Source organism: Meleagris gallopavo, chromosome 1 (assembly GCF_905368555.1).
Source record: "Meleagris gallopavo chromosome 1, MGAL_WU_HG_1.1, whole genome shotgun sequence".
Taxonomy (NCBI): Eukaryota; Metazoa; Chordata; class Aves; order Galliformes; family Phasianidae; genus Meleagris; species Meleagris gallopavo.
This window is the reverse complement of record NC_139404.1, coordinates 133558365-133577948: the sequence shown is the minus strand read 5'-3', so window position 1 is coordinate 133577948 and position 19584 is coordinate 133558365. Positions and strand designations below refer to the sequence as shown.

Below are 19584 nucleotides of genomic sequence, written 5' to 3'. Positions count from 1 at the left end.
AGTGCATTGGTGATATGTGCCTAAATCCCACAACAGTTCCTGCACAAAAATGATCTTTTTCATTTTCTTTTTTTTTTTTTTTTTTTTTTTTTCTTTTTTTCCCAGGGAAAGAGTAAATTTTATCACCAAGTGGGTGATACTACTTACGCTGTTTACTATTTTTAAACTGTGAAATGTGCTGGAAAATAAAGGCTTTAATTAAAGCTGTCTTTCCAAAGCCTCTTCCTCGCAGAAAAGTGACACCATTTCAAAACACAGTTTTTCTTGTATGTTTCTATTTACTTCCCCATTTTGCATGTAATAGCTTCTATTTAAGCAACATATTTAGCATTTGCAGATGTAACTACAACATATTGGAGTGAAAAGAGAATGAAGTTGTGTGGTATCTTTTGTGCTGCCAAAAAGGTGGGGAATACAAAGCACGCTAAAGGTTATTTTCCCAGATTAATGTCAGAACTCCTGCCTCTATTATTTAAACAAAGCATGTAATGTTTGCACTGTAAAGTTTGAATCTCAAAGTACCAAAGCAAGATAGGAACGAGCTTTGCCAACCCTTCCCTTTTACAACAAAGGATAAAAATTGCTGACTCTTTTTGTGGCAGTAATTGGCTACAAAACAAGAACTTTAATTGTTTTTAGCTATCTTGAAAAAATGTATTTGCATGCACAGAACATGATACATAGTCTGGATGTATATGCAAATAGCCATTAAGCCACAGCACCGTTCATATTTCTTTATTTGTCTTATAGCATTTGGAAAGTATGCATGATGAGAACTGTTTTGCTATGCTGATCTATCTGCACTCCCCTGCCGAGGAGAACAAGCCTTGTTTTTTTAAGGCTGTGTACAGCAGAAAGCAAGGCAGCATTTCCCAGTCCAGCTACAAAGTTACATGAAACAGTACACTAGCAATAACCAGCTCTGCAGCCATGAATAACCAGCAACCAAGCTACTCCTGGGAAAGCTCCCTCGCATTTCAAATTAACAAGAAGGAGTTGACCCATTTTCAAAGTATAAAGCAACTCCTACCAGAAAACTAACTTTCTTCAGTTCCTAACCAGGTGAAAACTGTGTCTGTGGCTTCTGAAATAGTGCTATCACACTTCAGGCTATGAATTCCTCCTTCAATTTGTTGCTGATTCGAGAGACATGTCCCTGCCTGTGGGAACTTTTCATGCTGCCCTTGAAATGCAAGTGCCCATGGTTAGTGGCCAAATGACGTGAGGGGGTTGCTGGAAGTAGCAGCAGGCACTGAGGATAAACTGTTGAGAGCTTTCCAATCAAACGACACATTTTTTAGTCCTTCCAGTTATGCTGGATAAACCAGCAGCAGCCTGCTACCCTGAGGCTGGTTGTGGTGATGAGGATAGGCTGTAGAACACTACAGACTCCTTCAAAACTGAAGACAAAACATGGGGCTGCTTTTCTTCTGAAGAGGCATACAACTTGCTGCACCACGGCATGATGCACAGCCTGCAATGGTGACCCCAGCCCTACCTCTGCAAAGGTCAGGTTGGCTCTGAGAATGCAGCCTGGAGAAAGGGCAGTGAGCCTGCAAGAGTCAAGGAATTAATATTTATTTGCCTTGCTGCTATAACGCCAGCCTTCTAAATATGTATTTCTTCTATGGAAAGCAGTACCCCACTGTACTTTGAGAGAGCTGTCATTTCAAAGCCATTTTTCCCCCCCTATTTTCTCCTTTCTTGATGATTCTGCAGATGTGGCTTTTTTTTTTTTTCCCCTTGAAAACCTGTTCCATATAAACATGTTTATTTCAGTTAACCTTTTCAACTGAAGAGCCAGCCCACTGCAGCTTGTCAATAATGCTTCCATAAATCACAATCATGCACAGTACATCCAGAGATTAATTCTGAGCAATTTTGTGTACAAAATTTGCTTCAAAACTCATATATCTCTAGGCATTTATCTAGGTATCTGGAATACTCAGCAAAGGTTTGCAGTGACTGATTTTTAATAAGATTTTTCTAAAGGCTACAAGTTACTTTAGCAACTTCAGCTTCTGTTGAAAGCAACAAGGAATCAAGGCTCACTCTTACAGATACTAATGGGAGTAAAGAAATAAGCTTACAGAACTTCAGCAGAAATGAGGATGAGTTCATTATCTGAGTTGATCAAAGGAACCAGACTTAATGAATGTTTTACCATTCTTGGGATGCTATGGTCTTTTGCTCATGAAGGCTTTCCTACCTCCTTAATGGGATGGATGGAGCTTTATGATAAAAAATCCTTTACCTAAAGGATGTCAGCTGGGCTTGGTGGGGTGGGACACCAGAGGGGACAGAAGGCTTCCAGCTCTGCTCACACTGAAACCCCCACCCTCTTACCAACAGAAGACAACTGAATTTAACCTTTTACAAAGCTTGAGATTGACATCTGAAATAATAGGAAAACTGGAAGAAAACACAAGCTGAAGGTAGCTCTGGCGTATTTGTCTTTTTACTTCAGCTTTTTATCATTTCTTATGAAGCTGGCTCCTTGAAAGAGAGAAACCACAGCAGTGGGCTCTGGCCCAAACTATGAACTATGCAAGGGGGTAAACAAGTGGACAGGTGACCCTTGTCTGATTTAAAGCCCATGCTGTGGACATGGGAGTTCATGATTCTTTCCTAAGGCAAATACTGGGGGGAGTAAAGCAAAGAAGAATCTGTGACTTGCTTACTCTATCCCACATGAGTCAGCACAGGAGTCATTTATTAACACAGGTGAGGCCAGGAGTAAGTTAGCAATTCTTCCTCAAGAGCAGAGAGGACCAGAAAAAAGAAATGTCCCTCTTATCTTTGAGTCCCAGGGCAGCTTCAGAAATGGCTCAGCTTCACTCAGCGGCAGCTCTGAACCCACTCCCATTGCATTTCCTACTACACCTTACTCAGAGAGAACAAGCACCAACCTGTACCTGTGCCAGCCTTCCAGACACATGTGAGAGGACACACATTTCCCTCAGAGATGCCCCATGTCATGCTGGCAAGAACCCTTCCCTTCTTTTCTCACATCTGTCCTGTGCACAGAGATGAAGCTCTTATGGGCACCAGAGCCCTTCAGTGTGCAGAAACATCCGAGAGCCCCACTGAATGTACATACATCACTAAAACTCACTCATCTCACCACTGAGCCCATCAGGATGCTTCTGAAGGGTAACAAAACAGCTTTCTTTTGAGTGAAGGAAGGCAATTCTACCAGTCATCTGCCATGAGCCCACAAAAAGAAAAGAAACCCCACCGTCTCTTCAAGGGAACCTCCTAATTGAGCTCAATAGGCTCCGTTCCTAAATCCACATCCGTGTCTGACACCGCAGCATCAAAATGTGTCTGAAATGCACAGAAGCCAATGCCAGTACTTGAAGTTTACTGAAACTCTACTTGATGATCAGCACTAATCATAGACTGTGAGTTCCTCAGGAGAGGCCTGGCCACAGGAGCAAGGTCCAGCAGTGCAGCTCAATGATCCAGGCTCACCGCCTCCAGGGATGCTGAAGGGATGGGGCTGTGGTGTGAGTTTTCCTTCCCTGCTCAAACAGGGGAAAATTTCAAGATTTTCAGAAAGAGAGCAGTAAACCATCACACACATCCTCTCAGGCTGACAGCTGGCTGAACGTGAGCCAGCAGTGTGCCCAGGTGGCCAAGAAGGCCAATGGCATCCTGGCTTGTATCAGAAATAGTGCAGCCAGCAGCAGAAGGGAGGTGATCATCTCTCTGTACTCAGCACTGGTGAAGCCGCACCTCAAGAACGGTGTTCATTTTTGGGCCCCTCACTACAAGAAAGACATTGAGGCCCTGGAGTGTGTGCAGAGGAGGGCAATGAAGCTGTGAAGGGACTGGAGCACAAGTCTTATGGGGAGTCGATGTGGGAGCTGGGATTGTCCAGTCTGGAGTTTGGATGCTCAGGGGAGAGCTTATTGCTCTCTACAGTGACCTGAAAGGAGGTCGTTTCAAGGTGGGGGTCAGCCTCTTCTCCCAGGTAACAGTGAGAGGGCGAGAGGGAAGGGGCTCAAGTTGCTCCAGGAGAGGTTTGTGTTGGATATTAGGAAACATTTCTTCTCTGAAAAAGTGGTGAGACACTGGCACAGGTTGCCCAGTAGCTGACCCTGCAGGTGTTCAAGAAACAGTTGGATGTGGCACTGAGGGACATGGTTTAATGGGCAGGGTGGAGATGGGTTGACAGCTGGACTAGATGGTCGTAATGGTCCTTCCAACCTTAATGAGTCTATGACTGTATGAACAAGAAACAACAAGAAACAGGTGATGTGTGGTCTGGAGGTTCCTGCTCACTGTAGCAACCTTATTAGTCCAATTTTGTTCAGAACAGCATAACACTAAAACAAAATCACAATTATTCAGGTGAAACTTGATAAAGTTGAGAGAAAATTACCCTTCTATTTCAATGGAGCTGTAGTAGCCATGGACATATTTTGAAAGGACTGAATGAGTTTGTGCCAGGTCTTTAAGGATCTTTGTGTATCATACCCTGCCAGTTTAAATGATGACTGCAAAGATCTGTTATAAAACTTTTTTCCAAGAGAAATGAAAGCTTTCTCTGTGGCACAATTTTTAATATACTGTGACTCTTACCCATAGTAAATCAGGTTATTTATCCCATTTATTTATATGCAGTGCTCTAACACTGTAACAAAACAAAGTGATAGATGCACTTATACCAGTAGCTAAACTCAATAACAAAGAAGCAGCATCTGTATGTAACTTAACCCTACTGTTATCCATTTATACAAAAGACAAATTCCTCAAGCTGTGAACACCTGAGAATGAATTCTTTACTCTCCAGCAATTACTTTGATCTCAGACCTTCTTACAGGCTGCTTCAGCATCAGCGGGGCCTGATGCTGATCTCACAGACCTAATCCCAATTCCTTTCTTGATTTCCAGGGAAGATGTTCTTAATTACACCTCTGTAACGGAAGACAGAATCAGGCCAATGGTGAGAAATGCAGGATGCAGAGCTCTTCCATCCAGAGCCTAAGCCAAAAGCAAAATGTCAAAGGCATAAGCAAACCGTAGCAGATTGCAGACTAACTCCACCTGCCTTCTGTAGATAAATTTTACATTTAGATGTGTAGGTACAGCTCCCACTGCAGTCAATAAAAATTGTGCTCAACCAGCATTATCTGCCACCAAGCCAAGAGCTCGTTCTGGAACTGCTGAAAGAGAGTCTCTGGGTGACAAACTCTCCTGATACAGCGTTTAAACCATCTTAGTCCCCATGTAGAATATCTTAGCACTACCAGCTTTCCTGTAGTGCCCATTTAATTTATGTTATTCATTTACATTCTAGCCCAGATTGAAATTCTATTTCACCTATATTAAAAATAAGCCCACTGAAGGACTGCACATTTTTTCAATAGTAACAGATGGGAGATTCCGGAGAGCTCTACAAATTTAGATTCCTACTTTAAAATTAATTACATTAATTAAAAACTTGAGTGAGCTGTACCCACCTTTTCCTTTGTTTCTTCAAACATGTGCTTGTGGTTCATTGCATGTGCCACCACATCATTTTATAAAAAACACATAAATTTAGATTTTTTGGTGGAAGTACACAGGAATATCCCTCAAGAAGCAGGGTGTCAACAGAGCCAATGTGTATCCTACACTGCAGTCCCTATCAACAGCATTTTTGTTGCCTTTATGTCACGTGCGTGAGACAATCAGCCCGGTTGCATCATGGCATTCATCACACTGACGATGCTCCATCCCTGAAGACACTGAAGGTCAGGCAGAATGGAGCCCTGAGCAACCTGATGTAGCTATACGTGTCTCTGTTCATAGCAGGGGAGTTGGACTGGATGGCCTTTAAGGCTCCCTGCCAACTCAAACGATTCTATGATTCCAAGAAACCTGATTTTTATATGTTTGAAGAAATTAGCTCCAGGTTTGAAATCTGTTTTTCCAACGTCCAAGGCTGAGAGGAAAAGAAACATATATTATTTTTATTCATTAATTGTGCTGCAATTCATAAAACTTTTCAGTTAAGTGGAATAAATAAGTGGATGAACTCTGGGATTTACAGTCATTTGCTTTTGGCACGGAGGGCTAACTCAACATTCATCTTTTGAAACGTTAACCCATTCCTGACGGTGCTTTCCTTTCACACCCATTTCTCCCCTTCTATTTTCAAAGCCGCATCTCAGTTCAGCAGACTGCAACGCTTTTGCTTTGCTACTATTTGCGTAGCTCTCCACACTTGCTTCTTCACTTTGCAGGCATGCCTTTTGCAGGCGCGTTGTTCTCATCATCTTACGCTTCGCAAATGTGGGCACAATCAAGCTTCAGTCCCGGATGCCTTTCCCCAAACTTAAAGCACAGATCTGGCGCAATGAATGTTACCTAAGCGCTGCAGAGTTATCTGTACGTGAAAACTTACTTAGGCTATTTGCAAAGTAAAACACTATTCGATCCGAACAAAGGCAGTAAAATACGCTGTGAGGTATTATTAAATGCTCAGCAAGGCGAGGAAGGATTGCAACAATTGCACTGCCAACGGTTCCCGTTCTGTGGCTGGAAGCACTGCGAGCACAGCGGGGCGATCGGTGCTGGGCACAGCGGCGCGAGCAGCGCTCACCGGAGCTCCCCTAACACCCACTTGAGCTCTCGCTTCCTTTGTGCTCGCCGCTCGAACGGCGCTGCCTCGCCTTGCGTTCCTCCCCGCTTTTACGAACGACTTAACGCGTTTCTTCTCAGGAGACCTTTCGGCTTAAAATATTTCCTTAATTAACGCAGCCTAATCTACAAGAGTCAAAACCCTCTGCGGTTCTCCCACGCCGCACGGGTGCCGGAGCCGCTCTCTCCGGCCCGGTAGGGCACATCACCGCGCTTCCAACTTTCCTCCAGGCTCCGGAGCCCCGTGCCGATCGTCACCCCCATCCCCACGCATCCCTCGGGCGGGAGCCGCGGAACCGACCCACGCGGCTCTCGTTGGGGGTAGCCGGGCTGCCCCTCTCCGCAGCGCCCGCCCCTCCCGCCGGTGCCGCCCCTCCCCGAACAATGAGCCGGGGCAGCGCCGGCATGCCTCCCTCGGCTGAGAGGTAACGGCGGGCGGGCGGGGTGGGGGTGCTCGGGGGGCCGTCCTTTGGCGGGGGGCGGCTCCCGCGGGTGGTTGAGGGGGGTGGCGCGGTGCGGAGCCTCCCGCCTCGCTTCTTTTCCCCTCCCTTCCCGCGTCGCTGCCATCCGGCGGGAGCCGGGGTGCCGCCCGCCCCCGCGGCCGCCCGCGCCCTGCGCTTTGTGCGTGCGGCCGGCAGCATGCGGGGGGAGCCGCGGCGGGTGGTGGTGGCCGGCGGCCGGGCGGAGCGCCCCGGCGGCTGCTGCTGCTGCTGCTGCGTCTCGGGGGGCGGGCGCCCCGCAGCGCCCTGAGCCCGGCGGTGCGGTACGTGGGGCACCCTCGGCACCTTTATTTGTTCATTTAATTTTTTATTTTTTATTTTTTTTGGTTGGGAGGGGAGGGAGGGCAAGGGGGAGGGTTTCTACCGTGCAGCGTTTTCTGGGAGGAAAATCCTATAGGCGAAGCCATGTGGATTCTCGGTGGCACAGCTCAGTGGCTTCGTGGCTGAGCAGCTCCCAGGCGGGGAGCGTGCAGGGTGTGTGTGCGTGCTTTGCAGGGCTCGCCTGCTCCGGGAGACTGAATAGATACGTTTAGGGGAGCGGTGCTTTCCAGGAATTTAAATGAGAGCTTTTCTTTTTTTCTTTTTTTTTTCTTTCTTTCTTTCTTTCTTCTTTTTTTTTTTTTTTATGGTTGCTTTTCAGGGGGTTTTCTGTTAGTTCCGTGTTGGCTTGTGCAGGCTGCGTTTGTAAGTAATGAGTATATGGAAATCGATAACCTCAAAAGAAAAAAGAAAGAAGGTCTCGGCGAATTTACCGCTAATAAGCAGTGAGGATCGCTTCTGTGGGCAGCGTGTATCGTTGGATGGAGCTTTATCATCCCTAACGCTCGGCTATCATCTGTAGCGTGTTCCGTCATGGCAATGTGTTTCATTTGGTACTGGGGGGGGAAATGCATCGAGGTTACGCGTTCGAGCAGTTTAGTTGCTAACTGCTGGGGCAAGGTTTAGGCATCTCATTGCTTCATTTGGAAGTAAGGTTCGGTTGGAAGCTGGGGGCAGCGGCAGACCTGGGGGTTAAGGTTTCTGCTGGCTTCTCTGGGTGATTTTTCCTTTTTCCAGTCTTGTAAACTTTCTGATCTTTAACCCTTTGCAATGAAACTTTCCAGACGAGGTGTCTGCATCCAGGTAATTATAACGTGTCTACGTATTTGTTTTGGAAAACTCACACAGAAGTAATTCAGCTGGTTTTGATACAGTGGGGCTTCTGGATGGGGTAGGGGGGAAGAATTACTGCAGTTTTCCATATAAAGATGAAGTTCTTACAAGTTTTCGAAGAGGTTTTTTATTATTATTATTTGTTTTGATTTATTTTAAATACAGATTAGAGGCATTTCACCTTCATAAGTGCTTTCAAATTTAAATATTTGTGGTGGTTACCCATTGGTTTTTTTTGTGCATCTTGCTAAGACCAGAAGTTGTGCTGTTGGTGGAAGATGTGGTGAGAAGCCTATTCAGATAGTCTGGAGGTGAGGGGTTGCCTGTGTGCCAACAGGGGGTGGATATTTAGCACTGATTCTGCAGCTGACACGCTGGGCATCCTGGCAGACCTTTGCTCTGCTCACAATTTGTTTGGGAAGTGTTGACTTTGAGCTTTTTGTAGGCAGAAGTCTTCAGTGATGGCGTTTAGGACCTCCCCAACCCCTGATGCAGTAGCAAGAAAACTATTTTCTCCTACAGTTCATCTGGGCAGAGGACAGGATTTCCCAGCATTGTCCATGTTGCACTTTCAGAGTTAGAGGATGCATTCAAAACGTAGAGCTCTGCTGCTTTGCAACAAATCTCTAGCATCTATGTTTTGTGATGTGTTTCCTACTGAGGAAAGGGAAAGAAAGGCCAAACAAGTAGGAAAAGTATTATAAAAACTTTACAGAATGTGCTTACAGGGATGTCGGGGGTTGCATATGTAAGCATCCTAGCAGCAAAGTATGAAATATGAGTTTGTTGACCTTATCAATGTCCTTTGAAATCTGCAGTGACTGTTTCCTTTGCACTCTTGAAGATAGTTGTACATGAATAAAATTGGATGCAGTGTTTCCCAGTTAAAAAATTAAGGAAGTAAAATAGAAATTAATTCTATTGAATGGATTTCATTTTCATTTCACTCATGTGAAATGAAATAAGATCAAGAAGCATGCTGTTGATAGCATCCTAATGATGGTATTGTGAATTGATGCTGTATGTGTCACTACCTATACTAGTGGGGTTTTATGTAAGTCTTTGGAATACTACTTGCTCATCAGAAATTGTATGTAGATCTCTCAGCAGTGATTTTCAGACTGTGTTTTGGGCACTTTTCTGTATTTGCTGGGGTCTGTTTGCAATTGGCAGGCAATCTCCAGTGAACTATTTGGGCATATGGCGTTGGCTCGTTTTCCTTGTACTTATCTACTAATGACATTAAAAGGAGCCAAGATGCATTAAGTACCTCTCTAATATTAATTATCTCGATAAGAAGCTGCTTCAGATACTGTTAGAGCTGCAGACATATACCAGTGATTTGTGATCAGTGTGAAGGCAAATGTGGGGAATAGGGTCAGAAGGAAACCGGGTACGATCTGTGATGGTCTGTTGAAATGTTGTTGCTGCTACAAAAAAATTGAGCACTCGGTGACCCGGTAACGTTGGAACAAAGGCGTAGGCACTTGATTCAAGGAGCACAAAATCTGGCATTACCGCTACTTTTGTTGTGCAGGAATAATTTTTGTCGGGTAAGACTGCTGGGTTCCTCTGAGTAAAGGTTTACAGCCCTTAAATAGCTCTTCCTGACACTAAGCGGTATGCCTTTTGTGCTTTACAAGTGTGCTAGAAAGGCTGGCTACCAGCACTGGTACTGATGAATGGGAAAGAAAGAAATTTACGGCATCAGATACTTTCCTAAGTTATTTCCCCTGTTGTTAGTTATTTCGAAGCATTAGACTGCCTCGCTTGAATGTAATTAATGTAGTAAATGGTTTGTTAGGCACCATCTGACCTTTTGTCTTGTTTAATTATAGAAGCTTAGTGCAGTGGTCTGTGTACAATATTCGGCCAAAATAATTGCTCTCAGACTTTTATCTGACCATGGCTATTTTTGGAGCAGCCGTGTGTATGGCTTTTTTTTTTTTTTTTTTTCCTGAACTTCGCACTTTTTAGGTTCTCATTTGTAGCTGCGCCACTGCGTTTCCAATTTGCGAAACCAAAAAGTACTCTGTTGCTGCGTGATTTTGTTGATAGTCATGCGGAGCAATAGTTCTGCATGCTGTCACAGTGTATGTCTTGATCTTCCATATGTCTTGCCCCTCCTACTTGGAATCCATCAAACTATGGCGCAAATGGGAAAGTTGCTATTAATTTGTTTCTTCTTGAAAGTTTTAAAAGTCTTACACAGTTACTGAAGTTGAGATTATTTCTTCCAGCAGAATGTAAAAGTGGCAGCAGAGGATGAAATCTGCCATACAAAGAATTTGTGCAAACTCTTCACTATGCAGCAATTTGTGTATTTAATTTTGTGTATTATTTGTGTATTTTTGTATTTAATTGCATATATTAATTCCGTAATGAATGCCATCCTCTTCCAGTAGGACTCCTGTTGAAATATCTGGGATACAAGATCATATGCGAAGCTGAATACAACTAATGTCTCATACTTGAGAATAATGGAGAAAAAATCTGATATTTGTTATGAATTGTATGTTTTATATCTGTGGTGTAAGCACTGAAAACTGTTTTTCCTTCATCTGGGGAAGATGCTAAAAATAAATCATTCTTTCTTTTTATTTGGCCTGGAAATTTTACATAGACTATAAGCAGCATGGATATTTGTAAGCAGATACTTGGCCTTGAGGGCAAGGCATGCCAACATCATTATGTTTGCTGCGTACACTTCTCAAAGATTGGCTGTTTCTTGAGGGGTAAATGCTGGAAGAGTTAAATGTCAGGGAGCTGTTGTCAGTGTTTTGACGAGGGTCCTTGACCTTGGGATCTTGCTTATAACAGGTGCTGTGACAGAGAATTTTTGTCTACATACCTTCAAAGCCCTCTTCCACACCAATTGCTTTGGAGGGGCCAATTCTTCCACGCTGCCAGAAATCCACTGGGAGCTGAGGGAGTGCAGCAGAGCTGGGCTCTGGGACGTGGTGGCCTTTCTTGCTCTTACATCTTGGTGAAGATGTGTCCCCCACAGCCAGTTATGCGTGCTGCTGCCTTGTGTTTTCTGGAAGGCTGCATCTCCAAAATATAAATGAAGTGTGAATGTTGTTCACTACGTAGCTCTGCGATTGTCATTGTGTGTCATCATACCCCTCTGTTTTGGTACAGTCATCTGTTTATTGTATTGAATTGTATAAAACTGTATGAAATTTAGATGTTTTATAGCTACGGTTGCAAAGTGACTACGAGTGCTCTCTGAAGGCTGAACACAAAATCATGTGAACCAAACGGTGGTTAACTGTGAGAAGGAAAGCTGCTCCTTCCCTTGTAATGTGTGTTGGTCTGGCTGGAAGATAAATGATGCACCAGGTGTGGAGGGCTTAGTGACATGTGGTGATTTGTTCTGCAGTTTTGTGACTCCGTTATGTCACCAGGCGTAAAATTTGATAAGGGATCTTTTATAGGTTTCTCATTTTCTAGCAACTCTGAGTGCTCTTCCTTATTTTGTTAGTGGAGTTGCCTTTCAGTCTGTTGCTGGAAGGTTAACTTCTGGTCTGGTCAGTCTTACCTGTTCCTCACTAAAGGCTCTGATACTGTCTACAAAATACCAGTTCTCTTCCACCTGTGATGCTGTCTTTGAAGGTTTGGAGGTTTCTGGATAAGAACCAATGTAAACACCTCTTGTCTGCAGATATATAATGATGTGTTCTATGGTAAGGGTCCAAAATGCCCTCATTCTTCAGGTATTTACATACCAAGAAATGCAGAATTTGACGTTCTTTTATCAGTAAAAAAGTATCCACTGTATCCTCGTTATATTAGTCGTCAGACTTGTTCCTAGATAAGAAGACACTGGTTCAAAGCACGGTTTTAACACAATTGCTTGCAAATCTGAAAAATGTTATTGATGTTTTATGTTTCAGTATGCAGAGCAGTCGTTCAGCCCAAGACTGGAAAGGGGAGATGGCGCATTTCACCCTGATGCCGTGGTAGTGAATATGGGTCAGTAATAAATGAAAGCTGTTCCCATCTGATGGCTGTTCAGTCACTTGTGAAATGTGGTTTCTAATAGACAGGTTTCCAGAAGCAGCCGTGGCAATTAGCTGAGCAGAACCAGCCCCCTTGTCAAAGGACTTGTTAAAGTGGCTAACAAGGACATCATGCCTCGTCTTAGCTGAAAACCCATCCTGTTAGCTAAGTGTTTCCAAACAGTTCCAGCACAGCGAAGTGTGATTGCTAATCGTGCTCTGTCTGCTTGCCGAGAAAGGCCAACAATGCACTATCTCTCCTATAAAGACTTAATCCATGAAAGCAGAAAGTAGTAGAGTGCACAGCTGTGTTGATGAGGTCCTGGCTCCAGCTGGAGTTGCTTGCAGACTGTTCAAAGGCTTCAGTGGGTTTAGGCTTTCAGCTTGTGGAAGCATTAAGGAGGGCATGCTGTATCTCCTGGTGAAGCTGATCACGTCCAGACTTGATAGTAGTTAGTGATAATCTGGCAGAGAACTCAGTGATTAATTTTAACAAACGAGTTTCCTTTGAATGTATGCTCATGCATACCAATTACAATAGTATGCCTGTGATAAAATTGAGGTTATTTTATTTGTTTAAACTTCAAACCTGGTAGTGGCTGATTATTTTTTTTCAAGTGTCTATGTTCTCTGGGCGACCTCATTGTAGGAGGAAAGAAACAAAACCAAGTGCCCATTTTTCCCCCAAACAGCCTGAATACCAGTGAAATTTTCAGAGTAATTACAAAATATTTTCAAGAGCCTAAGGAATATTAACCATCATGTGTTGTACAGTCTGGAAGGGCTCTAGTGTCTTCAGCAAATGCTAGGCCTGATCCTTAGTCCCCTAAAATAGGTTAGAGGTCTCTCACTGACTTCATGTAGACTTTGGATTTAACTTGTGTTATTCCTAGTTTGTATTCTGGCTGCAGGCTCTTTTCAACAGGAGACAATAAACTTGGGTGGAAAGAAGCAAAGCTCCTAGGAAGCATACATTAGGTCATATTCTGATGTACTGAAAAAGCTGGTTTGAAAGCAAAGCCTGCTTGGGCTAAATATATCATATGGCATTATAGAAACGTTGAGAGTAACAGGAGCGCAGGAGTTTATTGAAGAAAATTGTATATTGTTATTATTGAAGAAAGCATTGTACAGTATGGGGTCTTTCTGGAAACTGTGGTTCTAGTATAGAAATTGCATTATAGCTGCATAAACAAGAAACATTATTTTTTACGAATACAGATGTGGTTTGGAGGACCACATGCTTGTAGACACTGAAGTCTGCTATAGCATAGTACGTGGGGGTGCAGGGCTGCAATCTGATTCCCTTGACTCCACACACAGCACTGCTGAAGGGCACAGAATATTGAGCAGTTTTACACGGATGAGTTTGTGTGACGGTAGCTGTGTGGTGTTGACATTTTCTACATAATATGCCACCTTTTTTTCAGGAGCTTATCGTTCACCCATAAAACACATGTTCTGATTTAAAGCATAGTTAAAAGGTCTTCTTAGTGGAAGGAGAAGTTTTACTAAATATAAAAATGATCGCTTTGACAAAGTGGAGATATATCCTTTTTCTTTTTTAACATGCATGGCTCTCAATAGCCTTTGATTTAAAAAGACATTCCGGAAAAGATATTTAGAAAACTGGAAGTCAGTTTAAAAGATTTGTTTCTTTCATTATCTCGATAAACCTTGAAAAGTAGTTTCCGTGCCTGCATAGTGATTATGTTTCAGAAAGAGTTCTTAGGGATTTTATTATGTGCTGAAACATATGTTTATAAAAAAGACTATAACCTGGTGGAAAAAGTGTCTTATAATAATAAACCTGTCGATGAGCCATATGCTGCCATCAGTATGTTTGAAAAAATAAATTCTTATACAAGTGTTAAGTAAGTTTACAGCCCAAGTGTTAAGTTGGGGTCAGGCTGTGGCTGTTCCTCTGTGGATTACTGTGGGAGGAAAGCTCATGCTCATGTTCTTTTCATTAGCTCATGCATTGAGACAGTGAGGTAGAGCAGTGTAGGATATCCTCCCAGAGGGCACAGGAGTCTCCTAGTAGGACCTCTATGGGAGACCTAGAGAACCCCTCCTACAGCTCTCGTTGGAGCTCCATAGATTTGTGCCAATCTACTCTATGGTTGTGTATTTTATAAGCCTTAATAGAGATTTGCATGGTCTCTCCCAGGAAGCAAACATGTGAGGCATCATCAAAGAATTTTAGAGTCTCTGGAAAGGACCTTAAAATCATTTGGCTCTAAACTGCCTGCCACACACCTTTCACAAGATTGGGTTGCTCGAAGCCTTATCTGGTTTTATTGTGATCATCGGCATGTAAAAGATGACAAAACAGCTCTGAAAAATACATAACTAGATGAGAAGCGTGGGAAAAACTTCAATTCTTCCTGTTTTCTGGGCAGATTGTTATATGGACGTTTTTGTGTTCATATTACAAATCTTTAGATGTAGGCGCTGTGGTGGTTGCAAAGCCTTTTGTTTCTGAAGAGCAGAAGTAAGTTGCAGTAGGTCAAAGAATGTGTCGTTGTTAAAAGGCTCTTCTGTGTGGGATCAGTGTTTGGTAAATGTAGGCACTTTCAAGCCTATTCTGCTTTTGATGCACTCGCATAACTCCTATGAATGGGAGTCACGCATGTGTGCATCTCAAAAAGAATAGGCCTCTTTGTAACTGAGACACTTGCTGTGTAGAAACCTACTTCACTCAGAAGTGGTTTTAGTGTCCTGGCGTTTTCCACTACTGATCAGCTGTGCGATGCTTATTTTTCCTGATGACTGCAGGTGATAGGCATTGTCAAAGGAAATATCAAAGACAGGAGAATTATTTGAAGCGGTTGACCATGTCAAAGGCTATGTCAGGAGATACATGAGGTTGCTATAGTATCTATTATCAATACTGAGATTGTGAACAGAGCCATTCCCACCAGGAGCAAATTCCTTACTCAGAATCTTTCCTGGGTTCATCAGAGCTTTGAGTTTGCTCAGGGGAAATTTGATTCTTGAGGGCTGAGATCTTCCCCATGGGTTTTCTACTCTGGAAGCTTAATGAGGTGAATTGTGTCCATGTGTACATGGCTCCCAGTTTTCAGCAGACCCTTGGAGACCGAGGGAATGGAGCAGAGAGAGGAAATAAGCTGCAGAAGAAGCTCAAAAATCACAGCAAGGAGTTTGCAATTGCTACTGAAATGGAGAATAGATTGAATCAGTAATCCACGGAGAAGAGGGGAACTTCAGAGTTGTGGAGATGTTGTCTGGAAAAATAAGGCAAAGTATGGATTGAAGGAGTGGTGAGTGGACAGCAGCAAGTCTGAGAAGAAAACCATCAATGCCTAGTGCTTAGCTTTCCACTGAAGCACTTTTGCATGCTGGTGAAGCTTGGAAGAACCACTGAACCGTTTCTCTTCAACCTGGGAAAATGTAGCTCTCCCGTGGAGGCCGTCAAGTCTGGCCAAGTCCTTACACGCTGTTGGACCTGAAGGAAGGGTCTTGGGCTTTGGCACTGCCTCCTGAGCATAGCTGATGAGGTGATGAAGGAGCCTGCAGTAGGCCAGACTGACTTGTCTACAGTATATAGAAGCCAGCATGAGGTGTTAATGACTACAGCGCTCAGCATTTGCACAAACCCACACTGACTAATAAAATAGCCTACAACTACTCCAAGGCACCAGTGGTAGCCAAGCAAATTTGGAATGTCTAAGCTAACCATTTTAAAGTTATGATGAGCCAAAAAAAATTAGGAGACGATCCAAGAAATGGAGAACACTTTTCTGGAATTCTCATATCTCCAAGATGCCTTGGCCGATCTACCTCAAACTTTCCAGAGAAGCTTTCCTTGGCACAAGATCATGACTGTGAAATTTCATGTGGCTAGGCTTTATTTTGTTGTAGTTATGAAGGTTAAAACTGAAGGCTGTTATAGAAAGCCGATCTCTCCATTAGAAATATTTCTGCATAGCTGATCTTCATTCCTTCGTAATTGATCACTGCTATTTCTTGTTTAGGCTGATTGTATTTTTCCTATTTATTTTAGATTTCTTTATTTTTGGAAGCATGCATTCAGAACAGTATAGCTTGGAGCCACATGGAGTAGGGCTGTGTATGAGCAAATGTGATGAGACAGAAACATCAGCTCTATCTCTATATGCATAGGAGAAAGAGATGCAGAGAGTCTTACTTCCACCTTGTTATAATTGGTGAGAGGTTTGTAGAATATCTGGTTTGAGAGCTTGCTGTTTAATACAGGTTTCACCTTTATGCTTGATAGAAGGGAGTCTCTCTGTCAACCTAGCTTTTACTTGCAAGAAAATTTTCAGTTGGTTAACTTGTCCATCTTGCTTCTGCCATGGAAAGCCATGAAAGTGCCAATATCCGAAGACTGGCAGCAGTGCTTTCCATGTATGGTCTTGAACTGCTCTCCTTTGTTTCTAAACAACTACAGTCTGAAGGGCTTAGCTGCTAAAATAACAAAATTTTAGATAGGCATTAGAAAACAGTCATCATCCTGGAAATGCTTCTTATTTCTTAAGTTGGGGGTGCATTGGCTGAGATTCTATTCTATGTAGGAGTTAGGCCTGTTATATATCATCCCTTTCTTCCACTGCAAGTACTGGTTTCTGGATGCTGTGGAGACCAAAGCATGATGCTGCAGAAACTTGCTATCATTATGCGAAGCCAAAGGGATGACAATGAGCAAAAGCCTCTGAATGTGCTGTATTTAAAGACACTGAATTAATTTGACTGAGTCATATTATAGCAGGGCAGAACAGATGTCAAGTTGGAATGAGCCCTCACCCTGAGGCAGCACTTGAGAGTGTTTGATGTTTATGCTTGATTGTGTTTTTCTTTCCTGAGCTAGAGTCTAAAAGCACCAGGAAACACTCTGGAGAAGTCAGGAGGTGCTGCTTCTTGAAGATCCAATGTCTGTTCCTGGCAGGATCTGCTGGTGCTTGCTGCATTTCATGAGGCCTGTTCTGAGTAGGTGCAAAGACAGACCTGTACTAGAGGAGGTAGCTCGTTGTCTAACACACCCCAGTAAAAACATATGATTGTCTGAACACAGTGCATTATCTTCGGTTAATTCCTGAAAGAGAGTGCCTGCATAAAATACTTATCAAAAGGTTTTCTATTTGCTCAGGCGTTTTATTATTTGGAGCTCTAAAAAGATGAACGCTGCCAACTAAAAATCAATCTGCTGCTATATAGACAGCCAATGAGAAGAGTGCAGGATGGGTGTAATGTGATCACTGCTGTTTAAACCAGTGATCAGATATACTACTACATTCTGCAAAAGCTGCAAGCAGTAGAGAAACCCTGCTGAAAACTCCCAAACCACAAAATTAAAATAATTAAGCCTCGCAGTTACTGGAATATATGTTGGGTTTGCAAGGTCATAAGTTAAATGAAGGCACAACTACTACACAGTGTAGACATAGAATTTTACTTTTGTCATGCAGCACAGGCTCTTACGTTTTTAAAATACCAACTATTTTGAGTTAAAAGTGCCCTGAAAATTCCTTAGGTGGTAATACTAGCAAAGCCATAGTTATCAAAAAGGAAGTGGAAAAAAAGACATACAGGTACAAGTATGCATCTTTTGATTACTGAGCTCAGGCATTGCTGTGTGTCTCTTATAGTGCTCTGCATAGAATCCTTGAATGATTTCTTCACTAAGAAAGGCCACAGTGGAAGAGATCACCTTAATGCATTTTTATTGTCTTGGCGTTTCTAGGAGTAGTGTGTCTGCAATCTGCAGGCTGCCAAACTGCAAAGCTTTGAGTTACTACTGGTGCTGCTTTATCCTGTGCTTGCAGATGAAAGTTTCCAAGGAGCCTTATAAACCCACTGCACAAACTGAGAGAAGGGACAGAAAACTGCATAGCCTGCGGAACTGCAATGTTATGGCATTGCCTGCTGCTGCAGCAACCCCCAGCTGTGCTTGGAAAAGCATACCAGTACCATAGCTAATTGGTGCAGCAGCCAATAGTAATTCATTCCCTTGACTATTAAGCAATTGAACATGGCTAAGATAGACGTCTGATCCGTCTCAAAAACTCAGTGAAGCCAAGTTCTCTTTCTGTATGTGATTTGTCCTTCTCCTAAACTGTTTGGAATCAGCTACAGAGAAGGGTGGTTAGTAATAGCAGATCAACAAGAGGATTGCTCATAACCTTATGCCGTTAGTTTCTCAGAAAGTAATATGTGATACCACATCAGTTCACTGTGGCTATGGAATTTAAATTGAAATTGACTTTTTTTTCATTCAGATCTGCAAAAGAAAACAGTTACGTTTTTGAAATGGAATACCTTCTTAACCAAAATATGCCTCTCATTTTCCACCCATCTGAAGTGAGGTTACAAAAGAAGAAAATTGCAAGCCTCATACTGAAAAGCACTCAGGAAAATGTCAAGTAACTTGGAAACAAACATGCTGAAAAATCACGTCGTCAACATAAAGGCAGATTGGGTCAAGACTTACAGCAAGGGTGACTGGTTCATAAGTCTTGGAGAGCGTTCAAGATAGGATTGCTGATCTTCCTAAGGTTTTGGAAATCAGGGAGTGGTTGTAGTGACATGGTAATGCTGGAAAAATACCCGCAACTGTTATAGGGAGTCAGCATTCACATGTCATGGCTGAAATGCTTCAGAAATAGTAGCTCTAGAGAGGTACATAGAGTGCATAAAGTGTATATTAACAGTGTTATATTTTCCATGAAAGTCAGTGCCTTCAGACAGCAAATGTCATATACTAGAAGTCTATTTTTTTTTCCCTATTTTCTGATGTCCAAGCCAAGTGAAACTGATTTTAAACTAAAGACACCAATGTGCCTGTTTCTTAAGCAGTGTGCTTGGCAGAGAAGCAATGGATTAGAATTTGCATACAGTTGGGTTCTGCGACTCCTGGAGAGGGAGTTTTGTGTGTGTTACCTAATGCTGGCTTCTCTACAGCATGCCCTTGGGAATGTTCTGTGTAAATGGCTTGAAAATATGTGATTATTCTCTGTGTGCTTTTCTGCACTCCGCATCCTTATGGAGACTGTGACATTTACAGCGTCTGCGGTCTGCAATATTGCTTTTGCCATAGCTTTTAATGCTTATCTTCCACTTTAACAGAGACCTTGGCACAATGATGGCATGGAAGGTTTAACAGACACAAATGCTTACCCACATTCGATGATAAAGTTAGAAAACGGTTCAAATGAATCAATGTTTCTATTCACTTGATCCATAGAAATTCTGTTGCTTTAATTTCTTTCCTCATTGTAAAAAAAATCGTACAGGTCTGCTTGTTCTTTCATCAAAAATGA

General features: G+C 42.9%; 1 protein-coding gene across 3 annotated transcripts in view; it reads left to right on the top strand.

Moving 5' to 3' along the window:
- The first annotated feature begins 6958 nt into the window (after positions 1-6958).
- The window catches only part of ST6GAL2 (ST6 beta-galactoside alpha-2,6-sialyltransferase 2), a 50312-nt gene continuing 37686 nt past the window's right edge, over positions 6959-19584 (top strand). The window contains exon 1 of one of the 3 annotated variants that reach the window (XM_085214741.1): positions 6959-7055. The gene's annotated coding sequence lies outside the window, so the exon portion shown is untranslated. Of the gene's footprint in view, positions 7056-7100; positions 7394-7515; positions 7605-19584 lie in introns of those variants that run through there. The other 2 variants (XM_085214731.1, XM_085214749.1) reach the window with 2 other exon arrangements.